The sequence below is a fragment of the Physeter macrocephalus genome, chromosome 6 (assembly GCF_002837175.3).
Source record: "Physeter macrocephalus isolate SW-GA chromosome 6, ASM283717v5, whole genome shotgun sequence".
Taxonomy (NCBI): domain Eukaryota; kingdom Metazoa; phylum Chordata; class Mammalia; order Artiodactyla; family Physeteridae; genus Physeter; species Physeter macrocephalus.
The window spans coordinates 71,708,295-71,726,373 of NC_041219.1; the positions used below are offsets into that span (position 1 = coordinate 71,708,295).

Below are 18,079 nucleotides of genomic sequence, written 5' to 3' on the forward strand. Positions count from 1 at the left end.
GAAATAAAAACAAAAAGAAACAAATGGGACCTAATGAAATTTAAAAGCTTTTGCACAACAAAGGAAACCATAAACAAGATGAAAAGACAAACCTCAGAACGGGAGAAAATATTTGCAAAGGAATCAATGGACAAAGGATTAATCTCCAAAATATACAAGCAGCTTATGCAGCTCAATATCAACAAAACAAACAACCCAGTCCAAACATGGGCAGAAGACCTAAACAGACATTTCTCCATAGATACACAGATGGCCAACAAACACATGAAAGGATGCTCAACATCACTAATCATTAGAGAAATGCAAATCAAAACTACAATGAGGTATCACCTCACACCAGTTAGAGTGGCCATCATCAAAAAATCTACAAACAATAAATGCTGGAGAGGGTGTGGAGAGAAGGGAACCCTCTTGCACTGTTGGTGGGAATGTAAATTGATACAGCCGCTATGGAGAACAGTATGGAGGTACCTCAAAAAACTAAAAATAGAACTACCATATAATCCAACAATCCCACTACTGTGCATATACCCTGAGAAAACCATAATTCAAAAAAGAGTCATGTACCACAATGTTCATTGCAGCTCTATTTACAATAGCCAGGACATGGAAACAACCTAAGTGTCCATCGACAGACGAATGGATAAAGAAGATGTGGCACATATATACAGTGGAATATTACTTAGCCATAAAAAGAAACAAAATTGAGCTATTTGTAGTGAGGTGGGTCGACCTAGAGTCTTTCATACAGAGTGAAGTAAGTCAGAAAGAGAAGAACAAATACCGTATGCTAACACATAAATATGGAATGTAAAAAAAAAAAATGGTCACGAAGAACCTAGGGGCAGGATGGGAATAAAGATGCAGACCTACTAGAGAATGGACTTGAGGACACGGGAAGGGGGAAGGGTAAGCTGGAATGAAGTGAGAGAGTGGCATGGACATATATACACTACCAAATGCAAAACCGATAGCTAGCGGGATGCAGCCACATAGCACAGGGAGATCAGCTCGGTGCTCTGTGTACACCTAGAGGGGTGGGATAGGGAGGGTGGGAGGGAGACGCAAGAGGGAGGGGATATGGGGATATATGTATATGTATAGCTGATTCACCTTGTTATACAGCAGAAACTAACACACCATTGTAAAGCAATTATACTCCAATAAAGATGTTAAAAAAAAATTGCTTTTTTTCCAAAGTAAATGCTTCCAGTTTATAAGGCAACTAAAAGTGTTCATTATGAAAAGTATTCATTTTTGGCGTGAACTCCAAGATTTTAAATTCATTTTGACGTAGATGTGAATGATAAGAGGCTTTTCCATTTCTGTGGAAAAATAACTTATTTCCAGTATAAAAGTAATCCAATATAAATACTTCTCTTTTATAAAATAAAAATCCCTTGGCTGTACTAAGATTCTTCTAGAAATTTAAAATAGTTCTGTACTCCTAAGACTGTCTAATTTCGGTATTTCACTTTAAGTATTTCGGGTTTTTTTTTTAAAGAAAGATACAGCAGGTTCAAATCAGTTCCAATTTATTCTTTCTGCATTATAAACCACTCAAAAGTATTTCAGAAGGGATGTTTTTAGACAAGAATGAATATATTTGCATAAACAACCTTAATACCAGATTTTATAAACAATACGAACGATAGTAAACTTGGAAAACTGAGCAAAATTAGATACTACCAGTATAACATAAAATGACCCCTAAAGTATTGATAATCAATCTAGACTTCAGTGAAAGGAGTCATAGAAGTCAAAGTTAAGTGAAGCAATTATGCAGGACATAGAGGAAATCACGAAAAGGGCTCGGGACTGTAGGTAGGGAACCAGCACATCTGGCTTTAGTAGAGAAATGAATATGGTGAGCTATTTTCGTCTGACTGACCATTATGCCATAGAAACATGCAAATGCTTTCCTGGTTTCTTTCTTTTCAGATTCCATAGTACCTTTGTTTCTCTCTGTTCCTCCTCCTCCCTCTCTCTCTCTTTCTCTCTTGGTGGCCATTAACTATACTGACAGTTTGACAGGCTGAAATAAGGAAATAAAACACTTAAACATTGTTTCCTGATGTATGTATTCATGTCTCCTGCCAAACACAGATATTGAGGAGATACTTCACTCCTCCTGTCAGCTCACTAAATTACACCCCAAGCTCTCGGGTCTCTCGATCTCAGTGAAGCTCCATTCCTTCCAGAAGAATATGCAAGGCCTTCCGTCTTTTTGCCAAAATCCTTCCTTTATCATTTTTAATACTGAATTTTCTTAAGCGATGGGTTGGATTTCTGTATGAGAGCTGATTATTTCCCTACTTTTTAAAAGCTGTCAGAATTCAGCTTTATTTTTTGGAGTGCTTTCACCTGAGCAATAGCAAATGAATACTGAACCTGGTTAAAGCTTCTCTCTTTCTCAGAACCAAGGAAGAGTTCTGACTTTTTAAAACTAGATACTAATTAACCTAACATTGAGTCACTTGCCAGGTCCAGTGGTAGAAAAAAGGTTGATCGTATTTGTGACATCCCCGTATGTGCCAGACCACAAATAATAGATGCTTCCTCCATTATTATTTGCATGTGGCAACCAACTAAAGTCAGCCTTCTGCACAGCAAACTTTGAAAGTCTTACAAATGAATAATTAACTTCTTCCAGAGGTGACTGCCGTGGACTAAATTTTGAGAGAATAGTAGGTGAGAGGGAGGAATTAAAGGAGAGATAATGACTTTCAGTTGGTTATTTACCTGCTTCTAACCACCATTAACATGAAGAAAAAGAAATTTCAAAGTGAAATATTCAAGAATTTAAAATGAAAAGGATAATGAAAGTAAACCTCTAAGACTTTTTCTTTGCTTCATTCGCTTAACTGAGCTTATTTAGTGCCTACTCTATGCAGTACACAAGGGTATGTTCTCTGAAAGATGCTGAGGACAGTCCCACATCTCCTGCCTGGTTCCTAAGGAACTTGCTGCAGCCTGGAAGAGATGCCACAGTTGTAAGTAACTAGAACACAGGGGGAAGGTATTTCCAAGTGGAGCCACAGATAAAATGCGATTGAAATTCAAAGGACGAAGGAATATCACTACCCCCACCATCCACACTTAGAAATTCACTACTCAGTCTGGCTAAAAGATCAAAAAATTCCCTCTATTATAAGACAACATATTTCACTGTAATTACTTGGGTTGTTTTGTTCTGTACCTTCTCCGTCAGGCCGTAAAATCTGTGAGGCCTTGTGCCTTGTCTAATTTGTTCATGAATGCATTCTCAAGACGGACACAGTAGGTGGCATATAATGTGTTCCCAATAAATATCTGTTGAATGGGTGAGTGAATCATCTTGTGATAATAAGTAGTGAATGAATCTGAATCTTCTGAGGTTGGTTTTCTGAATTTCTGATTCATGTAATTCCCTATCTTATTGAAGATCACCAATAAGACAGCTCTTATTGTAAAACTGGTGGACACCCCAATGATCATAGATACTGTATTTCATTAGCACAATTGCCAAAATATAGCCATGACCAAATGACCATTTTTGTAGACCTAAGGGTGTCCTTTTACTTATAAGGAGCCTCTTGTGCAACCTGACAATCATTAGGGATTACAGGATTAATCACAGAAGTGACGCACAGGAAAACTCTCTCTGCAGTGTTTCTTTCTCCTCTTTGCTTCTTATTTTCCCCAAGGGATGATACTTTCTAAAAATATCTTTGCACCATCTTCCAAGAATTGTAATCCAGTTATTGCTAATATAAATTATCAATAGAAGTGAAAGGTTACTACAGCAAAGATTAGAAAAATGCAAGGATAAGCCATTCAGCAAATCCATTTGAGGAACAGCTCCACCAGATAAGATTAAATTCTTTTACAATAAACTACTTAGTATCCAAATCATTTTGCTTTATCAAATGTTATCTGAAATATTAGCTACTGTTCATTAAGCATTTATTTATAGGCACAACACATTGTATTACATGAATGTTTCTTCACTGAAGTCCCACAATCATCTTATAAAAGAGGAATTTTTATCCCTACATCACAGATAAAGAAATTGAGGCACGGAAAGATTATCTTGGAAGTTGAGAAACCCAAGTCCACTGTGGTCTGGAACCCCCAAACATTTCAATTTCAACTATTCCATGCTCAGCACTCATTATATAATGCATTGTATTATGCATGAGGCCAGGGCTGGGTGAAGCTCTGACAATCGGGTCTTGCAGGGATTTCATGGGTAAGTTAGGACATAAGCAATAAGACACTTTTCACTAATTTCTCCTACATGCCTCTTGGTCTTGTTTACTCCCACTGTTTTCTCAAATGTCTTGGTGACATATTAATATATTACCTTTTAAAATGTTGAAAAGAGCACTTTGGGAAAAAATGTTCTTCTAGTTCTTCCTTAGCCATATATTTGGGGTCAGATATGAATAATTCTGACCCCCAAAACTGCACTCTTTCTATTATAATATATTGCCTCCCAATAATTTCTTCTGGTTTTAAGAGTCAAAAGAAACTCCGCTTTTGCCATGCTCCCAGACCCTTTTCTAAATTTAATTAATATGTTTGATCAAGGGATAAAAAGAAGGCTAAGATTTTTGTCCTCAGTCTCAAAGACACCAAAATGATTCTATGCATATCCTACCCTTGACCAAAAAAGACATTTGAATAGCACTGAAACAAAAAGACTATCTCTTTTTACCACATTTACATCTTTCCTCAATTCTACTTTAAAAATAGACTCTTCACTCATAATAACACTAGATCTTTACCTTACAATATGGAAAATGAAGGTAGTGGAGTGAAAAATGGAGAGGACTAGTGGAATTGTATAGAGACAAGAAAAAGAAGGAAGAGAAGAAAAGAATAGAAGAGAAGGAGGAAGGAAGGAAAATGCTGAAAAAATAAGAAGGCATAGAGACAGAATCCTTTTGTCCACGCCCTTTGGTGAAGTTAGAGGTTTGCTTTAAGGCAAAATTGCCTCTTTCAGTGGTCAATGATATTTTATTTCTATGTAACTTCCTTCTCAAATAGGTTAATTACAGAGGCAATTAGTCTAGCACACACATGATGTCACTATTCCCTTATATAAACAGAACTGGCACACATGTTTCAGGCAGAGAAAAATATCTGTAAAGACTGAACTTCAAAATGTAATAGAATTCTGCACTGCTATTTTGCCCAATTTGGGTTAAATTTCACTGTTGTCATCATCCTTATTTATTGAACAGCCTTTATGTTTTATTCTTATCATGGAAGTTCTCTATGTAGCTAGGAAGGTCTGCTCAAATCATAATGAAAAAATCCAAAATGAAGAGGTATCGTGACATAAGGTAACTGAACAGGAATGAGTAAGGCCTTATTAGCAAGACAAATAGATAGGAAAGAGGGAGTTGGAACTGAAAAAGCTAGTTCTATATTAGTTTAAACAAATGTTCTGACCTATGCAGTCTCCTAGGTTTTTTGTGCGAATACTTTATTTTACATATTCAGAATTTGGAAATTAGTGACTACTGTCGTTCTGAGAACCAACGGGTTCATAGCCTAAGAGGTTTTTAAAGCGAGCTTTTATAAAAGCTGAATATATGTAGCACTGGGTAGCATGATCCAGTCTTGGGGACACACATGGAATTCACAGGAAAAGTTGTTAAATCACTAATAGTGGCATCCATTTTAGACTGAAACTCCTAACTACTGATTATTGCTTGTATATTTATCAAAACCAAAATGATAAAGTGCTCTTCAAAAGAATAAATTGCCATATCTAGTACTAAATACATATTCATAGAGGGCACTCTGTCCTTCTTGATGGTGGCTACCCAGGATGACAAAACTGCAAGACACTGATGACACACTAACATCTACGGTTCATTAGCTCCCTGTTTACTGCGGTAACAGTGAAAGCAAGGTCTTAGGGGCAGATCCTCATAGGAATCAATACATTCTTTTCTCTTTTATGGCCATAAACTATTAGACTCGTTTTGACCGGCTGCTCAAATAAGATGTGCCATTGGTAACAACAGTGTCTGAGAGAGATACAGTGACCATTAGTACAAGGAAAAACACTCAAATTTTATTTCCTACTAAATGATGGTCCCACTGCATTCTTTTCATGCACAAACCACTGCATATTGCTTACAAATCAACCTAGTAGAGCATGTGCTTCAGCCATGGGGTCACTCGGCCTGGGTTTGAAAACTGGCGCCACATCTTACTAGCTGTTGAGTCACAGCAAGTTACTCAATTTCTCTCGCTCTCAATTCCCTCAGCTGAAAAATGGGTATAATAATAGTACCTACTTCACGAGGCACTTAGGAAGCTTAAATTAGATACTACATGCAAAGGCCAAGAACAAAACCTGGCAAAAGAAAGTCCTCAGTAAATGATAGTTAATATAAGAATTCTGTAACTTACAAAAAGTGATGGGGCTTTTTCTGATTTTATGCGTGTGTGTATTTAAAGGTCTTGCATTTAAACTTAAGCTCCTGTAAGAAAAAGCAGAATTTTAAAGGGTGGTTAAAATTCTACAGGATAAATGAACTTAGGTTTATAAAGCCTTCTATCAGCAACAGAACCCTTCCATAGTCTAGTCTGGTACAGGAGTCTCTCTGGGATTTCAATCTGGGCTTACCTGAGTATATATATGGCAGCAGCAAGGTAAAAACAGGCTTTCTTCCTCTACAATGAATCCAAAGCTACTGCTGATGACACAGGGATGGGCAGGGAATGAAGTGATCTCCCTTCCAGAAGGTGAAGAGTGGCACTGAGAACTTCTTAAAGAACTTTTGTGAAAGATCATTGGCTTTACTGCTTCTATTTGACCTTTTTGCCCTATTTCCCCAGGGAGTTTGCTAGTGGGTGGGTAGGAGTAAGTCAGCTTTGCAGCTAAGCCAGCTAGGCAAATAAGTAGTTTTGACTGTAGTGGCTACAAATATAGAGATATATGCATATGTATATTCTTTCCCATGCATGTCCCAGGATACCTCCAGAAAGTATGATAATTAAAAATATATTACAGAGATTATAAAGGAACACATCAGGATGTTTCCTTCTCGGTAACAATCAAATTAATAATGTTTGTTATTACAAGTAACACACCCACCCACACACACACACACACACACACAGTGGTTTCAAGTCTCATAATCTTTTCACTTGGGGATTGCCTGATGAGAGTTAGTCCTTTTCAGCAGGACAGGAACCTCTAGGTTTTAAAATTACTGATCTTGTATTTTCAGCCACTGTAACAGCTGATTTGGACTGACTTCAAAGGTAACCAGATCAATTGTGTAGACATTAATACTTACGAGGGCATGAGGAAAGGGAATCGACTGAAACACTCAGCCTATGAAATGGACTATAAAATCACTGTCAGAATAGACATTATAAACACAATAGAATTCTTCACAGCCCAGTTCTTCTTTACACAAATTAGGGCATAGAACAAATTCAAATCAGCCTTGATGCTAGGACTGTGTGATCAGGTAAAGAGTTAATACCAGAAGTAGCAGAAAATTGCCATGAATCTGGCTGGTCAGTTAAATGAGTGCTACTCTTTCCTTCTAACTCAGCATTTTAGATGACTTTGGTATTTAGCAATTACTTGGATCTAATATGACCAATTATTCAGAGATTGTTTTCACATTCTTTAGGATCTCAGAAAGAAAATCACAGTAAGTCATCAAGGTGAAAAATGAAGGCTATTAGTATAACAGCATTATACATATAATAAAATGTCCTGATCCACCAGCAGAACCAGATTTGCAAAACTCCATTCCTCACAGAAATGCAAAAAAAGTAAGTAAATATTATTATTTCTATTACACCCTGAAAATAATATATAAATACATTGTTACAAAAGTATATACATACATACAATTACAGAGCTGCTATTCTATTCTTACCTTTATCTTTACTTAATATTATTTAAATAATGAAAATTTACCTGTGAAACGGTATCTAACTCTATTTTTCTGAATTGGTTCTACTAATTCTTTTCTCCTGTTTGCTCTGCTTTTGACCCTTTTCTCTATCACTTGTTTTCTTGACTTTACTGGGCAAAAATTAGTAAAAATTTAGGTTCATTTTTTTTGCTAGATACAGTTTCACTTTCCGCTCTCACTCCTTCTTCTTTCTGCCAACACCCCTGGAAGATAGCCAGAAGCCACGATGCAGAGGTGCCAGGGTGTCCTGATCTTGCGCAGTTTGCGTGTCTCCGTGTACATCTAGGCAAGGCTTACTTACCTAAGTCACCACTTACAATATTGAGTAGAAAGTGCAGGTTGGAATAGTCAGCATTTATAAGTCAGCTGGTTACATGATACAAAAATATATAGCCAACTTCAGAATTTACAGCAATAACATTTATGTATCGTGTTACTCCGAGAACAATCCAATTTATAAAGTGCCTATTGTGTATACATAAGGAACAATCATAAATCATTTACATTAAACAGTGTCAACTAGCAAAACACAACTTTCCCCCTAAATTCTGCACACTGAGATTAATGAGGTTTTTGAAAGGAAGCACACTAAAAAAAAAAAAACAAAAAACAGCTCTGATTCATCCTAGGCGGATAACATACCCATATAAAGGAGCAGGTGTCTGTAGAATGATTTAGAACACCTATGGAACATCTCTGGAAAATAGTAACCTTCCCTGAAGTAGAGAGCCATCCATGAAGTGAGCTGAAAATGTGGCAAAAACCCAAGCCTGTCACCAACCTCAAGATTTCTTTTATTTCCTTCTCAGTAAAGAATGGAATTAAAACAAACAGAGAACACTGTAGGCCCTAACTGACCAGTTGTGTGACGTGTTTTCATCTACAGGCACTTTGAGAAAACCTGAGAAAGAGTATGTAGATTACCTGCTTTGTCTCTTTGACTCCTAGTTAACTAGGAGAAAAATCCCCATCAGTGACAAAAGCTATCAAGAGTCCTAAAGTGAAACTCAAATATGTAGGTGGATTTTCTCCCTTTGTTTACTCCCTAGCTCATCCTCTTCAGACACACAGTCTTCAGAAATCTATGCTTTAGAGTCTTGGATTAAACCTATTCCTTCTCCCTACAAAGCCCCTAAAATAAATAATATGGAATGTTTCGACTGTTCACATCTGTAAAAGCATTTAATCTTATCTGAAACTTCACACCTACACAGCTGAACTGGACATCATGTAAGAAAAATACAGTTTGAATTTCTCTTAACAGTATTTTGATTCTCTATCTTCTGTCTTTAGAAAGGATTACTGGAGTTATACTTTCTTCCTGTCTTAACTCACAGCCCTAAAAATAACCATTGATTTGTTTCAGCCAAAATGGAAGAACAACAACATTTTTCTTATATATAAAAATGTTTGTTCATTAAAAAACTCACTTCTCCAAACTCTATTAATGACTAATATTACTATGGAGAGAAGCAACCCCCTATCTTGGTTAAAATTAAAACTGAATCTGAAAAACAGAGACAAATATATAGCAAGAAAATCTATAAACTACTTTTCAATGAATGAACTACCTGCTGTTTCCTGTTCACAGACAATTGACACTGTGTAAAGATAGGTTGTAATCTAGAAAGCAAAACAAAACAAAAACCATACACAGAGAGGGTGATAACAGATCTACAAACTTCTCAATTGAAATAAGAACTGATGGTCAACTGAGGTTTTCAGGAGAAGGCTTTTAAGAACAACATGCTCATCTGGAAAGCCAGATACACTATGGCCTCTGTAGAAATATTCTGAAAACTGGGTCCCTGCAAAACAGCTGTATTTCACTGGCATTAATTAGAGGGGGAAAATATAATGTACTTCTTCACAACTGAGAGTATTAAACTTAACAAGAAGCAGTGACAATTCACTGCAGTCATAAATAGAAGATTCTGGTTGAAAACTTATCCATTCATGAAGAAGAGTGTTAAAACTTCAAAGGGTTTTGCTTCTGTGAAGAGATGAGACGGTTAAGTTTTCTTCACTTAACATGTTTATTCTCTTAAAATTATCTGGTGATCACGGAATTCTTTTCTATTTTTGAGTGGTATTTTGATACACTTAAGAAGAAAAACTCTTAGTGCTTAGGGAAGCAATTTAAAATCCCAGGCTAACCCCTTTTTCTTGTCAATAAACTGAGAAATCTGTGTAAAAATAAAGCATAATTATGACTGCCATCTGGGCGGTTGCTACTTTAGTCTCCACATTCTTACAAAGTTGTTTTCTTCCCAATATTAATGAAAAATACACAATCACTATGTAGGCATTTTTAAAGTATTGGTATTCCCTATGATTGGCCTACCTATATTTTCTACCAATTCTCTCTAGGTATTTCAATTAAAATAATTTTTAAGAAAATAACTGATACCTCACCAAGACATTCCAAAAAATATTGCTAAAAAGAAAAAACTCAGCAAATCATAAGGTATTTTGGGTCATTATCAAAAAAAAAATCCTTTACAAATTACTTTCATAGACCTGATTAATATTTTTCAAAGGAACTGACTAAATTGAAGGGATTTGGGATACATATAAACACAGGCTCCCACAGCAATAAATTGTTGAACCAACATTGAAAAGGTTCTTTTTTTTCCCTAATGGAAGTCTAACATTGGCAGTATAAAGTTCTTACCTTGAATAAAAGATTTTTCCTCTTTCCCTTACATAAAATAATAATTAAAGAAATAGCTTCAGGCTGAACTACTACATTTCCACTTTAGCTAATAAGAAAATATAACTTCTTTTTCATTCTTAATTTGATAACATCATTTAAACAACTAGTTAAGGACTGAGTATAAACAAAATAAGAATATTCTGTGTCTATTCAGGAAACAATGCCAGTAACAACTAATTTTCTTACATGGCTGTGGATATCAATGCTGGGTTTTTTTTTTTTTTTTTGGTTCCAGAAGGCATTGATTCAATATCACTTTTAGAGCTTCATAACCTAAAATCCATGGATTGCTATGAAATCTATAGGTTTCTGGAATTATATATAAAATGTCATGTGTATATACCCATTGTAATTTTTCCTGCAGCAAATCTTCTTCTTTGCTACCTAGCATCTGTGAACCTTCTTTCTGTTAACAGTACTCCATTTTCCTCTGGGATACAATCCTAATGCTTAGTTCATGGAAAACGGTGAAGCTGACTCCTGCTCCAAGAGAGACACACAGTATTATTCTGTGATCTAATCAAAGCAAATTAGTACAAACAGACTTTGATAGGGCTTCTGGGAAAGAGATGCTCTCTTTTTCCTGTTTGATCTGAAGCTTGACAGGATATTATAGCTGAAGCAATGCCACTGCCACCATCTTGCTCCCAAATGAAGCCAGAGACTGAAGCTGCATTAGTGGAAGCCGAGAGATGGAGAAAAAAATGAGTCTTGTTTACATTATTTTAATCCAGAAGTTCGTTCTGTGCCGAGACTCTATATTTTAATAAATAACACACGTACATGCACGCACATTCATACCATCTTACTCCACAAATTTGCATAGCTGACTTCTTCAGCTTAACTGCTCACTGGCTTTCTCTGACCTTTCCTACTTACTATAAATTCCCCTCTCTGTATTCTTTACTTCTCTGTCCATCCTATCTGTCATTAATCTCATTACACATAGTCAAAATGATGTGCCATATGCTATTTCTTATTTTGGTACACAGGAATTTGGTCCGTTTTCCAGTCCTTTTCAGTCAAAGTTTACACAGTGCAGGATTATTTTCCAGGAGAGAGACAGGGAGAGAAAAAAAGAGACAGAGAGAGAAGGAGACAGAGAGACAGACAGAGAGAGATACAGAGAGAGAGGGAGGGAGGGGAACAGATTTTTAAAACTGAAGATTCAAATAGAGAGCCATGTAGTAAGTTTCATCAACGGTGGAACTAATTGAAATTTTGATTACACGCATACAAGAAAATATATTTTAGTTAAGCAAATAACTGTAGCATAGATTAGGAGGAAAGGATTTTCATGCATTTTGATCTCCATTCCAACCAGACTTAGCTGACATAATTATGGGGCCCTTAAAAGTAACTTCTGGGGTTTAGAAGCACCTGCCACTTCCTTTGAACTGGCCCTATAAATGCCAAGAGTGAGTGTTTTAGAGTAAATGAATAGATTAATAAACATCTTTGGAATATCCATTATTAAGGTTGATTTATGTTCTCTTGCCAGCAGTAATTCAAGAAAATGCCATGCTATTCAAAAAATATGGCATGTCATTCTCACCACTTTGCCAAAGTTGACACCATGTAAGTATGACAATGACAATATCTATATTCTTTTGCGGTACCAACTGTACACAGAAGCTGATAGATATTAAACCACTCTAAGTTTGCAGGGGCATCAGCACAGGAACCATTCTTATTTATAACTCTGATAAATGACCTTTCATTTGTAAATTTATAGTGTATCCATAATTTCTTTAGGGAACCAAGAGGTTCATTCAAAAAACTGCCACAACATTTGTCTGTGCAAAGATGATGGATATGGTTTATGAAATTAAATGCTTTTAAAAATTAAAATCATATTGCCAAGAAAAAGGATATGTTCTTTCCTGGTTTGCTCACATTTTTAAATGATCACAACTGCACTCTCAGCAGTTATAATGCTTAATCTAGATAGCATATTAATATAAATATGTCCCAATATATCGTTGTTATGGTTGTGTAGTATCAGTATGAACTACTGGACATCAAGTTCACTTAAATTTATTTTTTTTCTAATTCTATTCCTCTGTAATAACCTATAAAATATATAAAGTATCATTAGAATATAATATTTCTTATTTATGTTTACTGCAATTACTGTATTTAATTTTTCAGGACTACTCCCAGCAAACTGCATGGTTTATTGTTACCACAGACTATTAGAAACTATAATTTAAATAAACTTACCTAAATAAAATACATATTTGCCAAAAATTAACATTAACTAAATAAGGAGTCTTATTTTATCCCAATATAGACTTTGCTCAATTGGAGAAATCAAAGAAGGAGAAGATGAAAGATAACAAACTATCACTAAAGTAACCAATAAAAAGCAGAGTAGTCAATGTTCTAAGTGTGAAGAAGAAATGTACATTGTTACTATGTGTGATGTGTTCTGGTGGCTTTCCTACCCCTTCATCTGCCATCATTTACTGCCTAGGTAACACAAAAATCTCAGTGTTTTGGCTTTTTCTAGAGTAGTTTTACTTTTTTAATCTATCCTATTATTACGGAATCTGCAAAAGAGTGAACCTGACTTTAATTATTTGATTTGGTTATATGAACAACAATCTCCAAATTGCAACTTTCTTTAGCATTAGCTCCTCCAGCCCCAAAAATATTGTTCCAAATGCTTGCAAAATTTCTATGCAAAATATTTCTTACATATTGAGCGTTCTATATTCTGCTTAAAACAAAGATAATATTAAAAATAAAATACAAAAAGCAGTTTACATACCCCAGTGGACCGCTAGCTCCTTGTGGGCAGGAACATGTTTATCATCATCTTTGGGTCACCGATGGCCAGCACAGCACCTGAGATATAATGCACACTCATAAATGTGTTTGAATGAGTTAAATAAGACAGTGCTGTCTGAAATCCACTTGGAAGGTAAGAATTCAATAAAGTAACCATTCTATCTACCAACCCGCTTCCTCTATATCCTATATTATTAAAGTAGTAGTTCATATCCTTATACATTTGAAAGACAACTTTATCCTGAAAACTCAATTCTCAAAAAGAATTGCTTCTAAATGCTTATTACATTACATATTCTTATTGTCTTTGGTTCTGGTGGAGGCTACAAGGTGCAGTGTGTGAGATCATGTACTTTGGAATCAGGCTGATACATGTTCAAATGCTGGTTCCACCACCGGCTATTTACATAGTTTTGGATAAACCACTAATCTCTCTAAATATCAAACTGTCTTCAAAATAAAGATAATTTTAGTAACTTTCTAATAATGTTCAAAGGATCAAAGGAAACAATGCTTTAGCACACTGCCTGATATACAGTATACCCTCAATAAATGATAACTACTATTTGTATTCCTTCCTCTTTCCCTCCCTCCCCTTCTGAAGAGCTAACCTTACTCTGGCCTTTGCCTTTGGCTACTGGGAGGTAATCTCTAGGACCTCAAAATGTCATGCCTGACAGGAATGTCTTTGTTTGCCTGAGGGCTTTGGCCACAAGATAGTCTAACAATGTGATTTTATGATAGGGGCCTTGAGTCATGCAATATCAATTCTGCCTCCAAAACTACCTGGAGACTAAAGGTATCAGCCCAACACTGACGTCCAGGAGGAGCCAGAGGCTAATGGTCAGCCGCGCGAGTGGTATGTGATCAAGTCCCAGTAAAAACTCTGGCCACCAAAGGCTCAATGAGCTTCTCTAGTTGGCAATGCTCCGTGCATACTGTCACATGTCAGTGCTGAGAAAATAACATGTTCTGACTCCATAGGCCAGGGTGGTGGAAGCTCTGTGGTTGGTTCTTCTAGCCTCAGACCCAGCCTTATATAACTGCTTTCCTTGGCCGATTTTAATCAGGATCTTTTCCCTGTAATAAACTGTAACCATGAATATGACAGCTTTCACTGACTTCTGTGAGTACTTCTAGCAAATTTTCAAACCTGAGGGCAGTTTTGGAAACCCCTCAAACACACATTTGGTGTCAAAAGTGAGGGTGGTCTTGTGTGGAGGACTGGCTCCCTCAAACTCTGTAGCTGACTAACTGTACAGTTGGTTAAACTCTCACACCTTCCTTCTTTAAATCTGGAAAGCCCCAAAGCTTTGAAAGACATCTCATCTTATCACTCAAGTGAATGTAACAAAACTCTCACTTAACAGTGAAAATCACTTTGAATTGATGGTGTTTATGTATATACTATATGTTGTTTTATTTTCCCATGTACAAACAATTAAATCCTCCTCCAGTAATAGATTCAGAAATGTTTTGTTTTGGTTATATAAACAGCAGCACTGTTTAGAAGTAAATGAGTCACATACAAGTAAAATTTCTAAAGATTAGTAATAGTAGATCTGTCAAGTTCAGATTTTAGAAAGTTAACTTAAGAGGTACATTGGTTTTCAAACAAAATATTAATTAAATCACATGCTTCTTCTGCATCTCCTAAATGCAGTAAGCAAGACGCTGTTTATAACCTTGTTTAAAAAAAAAAAAAAGCAAACTTTTCTTTTACAACTATCAGTTTGGTAAGCAGAATTTTAAGATGGTCCACAAATTCCCCCCAACTTGTGAACATGCTCCTCCGCATAATCTCCAGAGTTGTGAATATGATGGGTTTTACCCCCATGAATAGGTTATATTATTTAACACAGTTGACTTTAAAACAGGAAGATTATCTGCATGGCTCTAACCTCATCACATAAACCTTTTAAATCTTGGTCTAGAGGTCAAAGACTGAGGATGATGGAGATTTGAAGCATAAGAAGGATCTGACACACCACTGCGGACTTTAGGATAGAGGCGGTGGCGTGGCAAGGAGTACGCACAGCCTCTAGGAGCTATGGGCAACCCCTAGCAGACAGCCCCAAGGAAACGGGACCTCAGTCCTACACACAAAAAGCTGAATTCTACCAATAAGAAAAAGTTTGGAAGCAGATTTTTCCCCAGGAGTGTACAGGCAAGAACTCAGCCTGGCCAATCTTGATTCCAGCCTTGTGACACCTTGAGCAGAGAACCTAGTCAAACCATGCTGGGCTCCTGACCTGTGAGCTAATAAATGGGACTTGTATTAAGCCACTATGTTTTTGATAACTTGATATATACTTACAGAAAGCTAATACACACAGGAACTGAGGATTCTGTATGTATTTTATTGACCTCTCTTCAGTCTTTCACTCTGAAAACAATATCAGTTATGTGCCAGGTTTCACTAACCATAGAAGCCCCCAGTTACCAGTTACTGTTGCCAATACTGAAAAGTCATGGACCCACTCTGAACAAGAAACAGAAAAAAAGGTACTACGCCATATGCTAAAGACCAAATGTCCTCCCGAAATTCATATGGTGAGACCTAACACCCAATGTGATGATGTTAGGAAGTGGGGTCTTTGGGAGGTGCTTAGTTCATGAGTGGAGCCCTCGTGAATGGGGTTAGTCACCTTATCAAAGAGACCCCCGAGAGCTCCCTATCCCCTTCTACCAAGTGAGGTTACAGCGAAAAGACAGCCATCTAGGAAGCAGGCTCTCACCAGACACCGAATGTGCTGGCACCTTGATCATGGGCTTCTCAGCCTCCATAAGTATGAGAAATAAATTTCTGTTGTGTTAAGCCACCCAGTTTATGGTATTTTTGTTATAGCACCCCATATGGACTAAGACAAAAATGTAATTATTGTCTCTTCAGTAGATCATTTGGAAAACTTAACTCTCTGCCTCCTATATGGAAGGTGTTGAGAAGGTAACGCTTAAATATGCTGTGAATTATCTCCAAATTTTCTTGGGCCATTTTAAGGGTAGAAGTAGGCAGTGACTGCCTGCTTGAGGCATATGTGGGAAACTACCATATGTTCAGTGCAGAAGACACAGAATCTCTAAGTATCTGAAGTGAGATTGGGGGTCACTTAAAAAGAATCTGTCCTGGGCTTCCCTGGTGGCACAGTGGTTGAGAGTCCGCCTGCCAATGCAGGGGACACGGGTTCGAGCCCCGGTCCGGGAAGATCCCACATGCCGCGGAGCGGCTGAGCCCGTGAGCCATGGCCGCTGAGCCTGCGCGTCCGGAGCCTGTGCTCCGCAACGGGAGACGCCACAGCAGTGAGAGGCCCGCGTACCGCAAAAAAAAAGAATCTCTCCTAAGAGTCTTTGTAGAACATACTACTACAATTCCTCCGTCTCATTCCCTTTTTATTCATTCACTACAATGCTGCCATGTTTATTTTTATAAAACACAAATTTTATCATGTTGTACCTCTACTCGAAATGACCAGTTTCAATGGCCTTCAAGATAAAGTCATTAGTTCACTAATACATTCAATACTTAAGTGCCAAGTTCTATACTAGGTGATAGGGACACATTGATAAGTAAAACAGATAAGGTCCTGCTCTCCTCTGAGATTTGCCCTTTCAAAAATATCCTTCCCATCCCCATCTTGTTCAACTAGAAAACTATGATTTTTTTTTTTTTGGGGGTGTGTGTGTGTGTTTTCCTTTTTCTATTTTGATCTTTAATCCCTAACTTGGGCTTCACTCCTCTGGGAAGCCCTCTTTGACCCTCTTAAGCATAATGAGGCACTCCTTCTCTGCGCTCCCATAAAATACTGTACCTAATCATATAATAAAATTGATCACCTTGTATTAAAATTGCATGGATTGCTTGTCTGCATCCTCCATAAGCAGAATACGGGAGAAAACTCAGGAAGCATGTGCACCCCAAATTCCTAGTCAATAAGAGATTATGAATGGGTAGGTCCTCTTGGGAGAAGCTGACACTAGACCTAATCCCTCCTGTGGGGTAGAATCTACAGGATATATACACGATGGAGGGAGAGTATTCTAAATTGACAGTAGGAACCAGGTTGGGCAGTAAGGACTAACCTGTGCTGCCCCACACATCTTAGGTACAACGTGATGATAATTCCTCCTTCCCCTTGCACCCTCTATCTCAATTATGAGTTCCTGGAGGTTCGGCCCAGAGTAGACCCTCCAGAATGCAAGGTGGGAGATCAGCTACTAGTTAGAACATAGGGGCTATTAATCAGCTTACTTAGTGAGACAACAATCTTGAATGACAGAATCTGAGAGTGAAAAGTGATTGCAAGATTTCCACAATATTCCCGGTGAAAATGCAAAAGCAAAATGTGAATCCTAAACAGATAGAGCCAGTATGGGAACTCGCATGGATCTAGGGAGGGAGGGCGGAGAAGTCTAGGGAAAGAAGAGAGGCAGAGCTCAGAGGCCGGGGCCAGGCTCTCTCTGTATCTTGGTATTTAACCAATAAGGAGGTGGGGCAGGAGAATATCAGGTGGATAAAAGGGACCTAAGGGCTGACAGGCCTCTTTCATGGACATTACTTGTTGGGGAGGGCATGGGAGAGGTCACAGGCCTCTCGGGGAATCCCTGTTGTAAGTCTTACACCCATCTAACC

The 18,079-nt window shown here is 37.4% G+C and overlaps 1 protein-coding gene across 2 annotated transcripts in view; it reads right to left on the reverse strand.

Annotated features, from left to right (window-relative positions):
- Positions 1 to 18,079, reverse strand: part of SOX5 (SRY-box transcription factor 5) — a 1,009,763-nt gene that overhangs the window by 825,233 nt on the left and 166,451 nt on the right. For both annotated transcript variants that reach the window (XM_055085506.1, XM_055085507.1), the window contains one exon: positions 13,430 to 13,506. The gene's annotated coding sequence lies outside the window, so the exon portion shown is untranslated. The remainder of the gene's footprint in view (positions 1 to 13,429; positions 13,507 to 18,079) is intronic.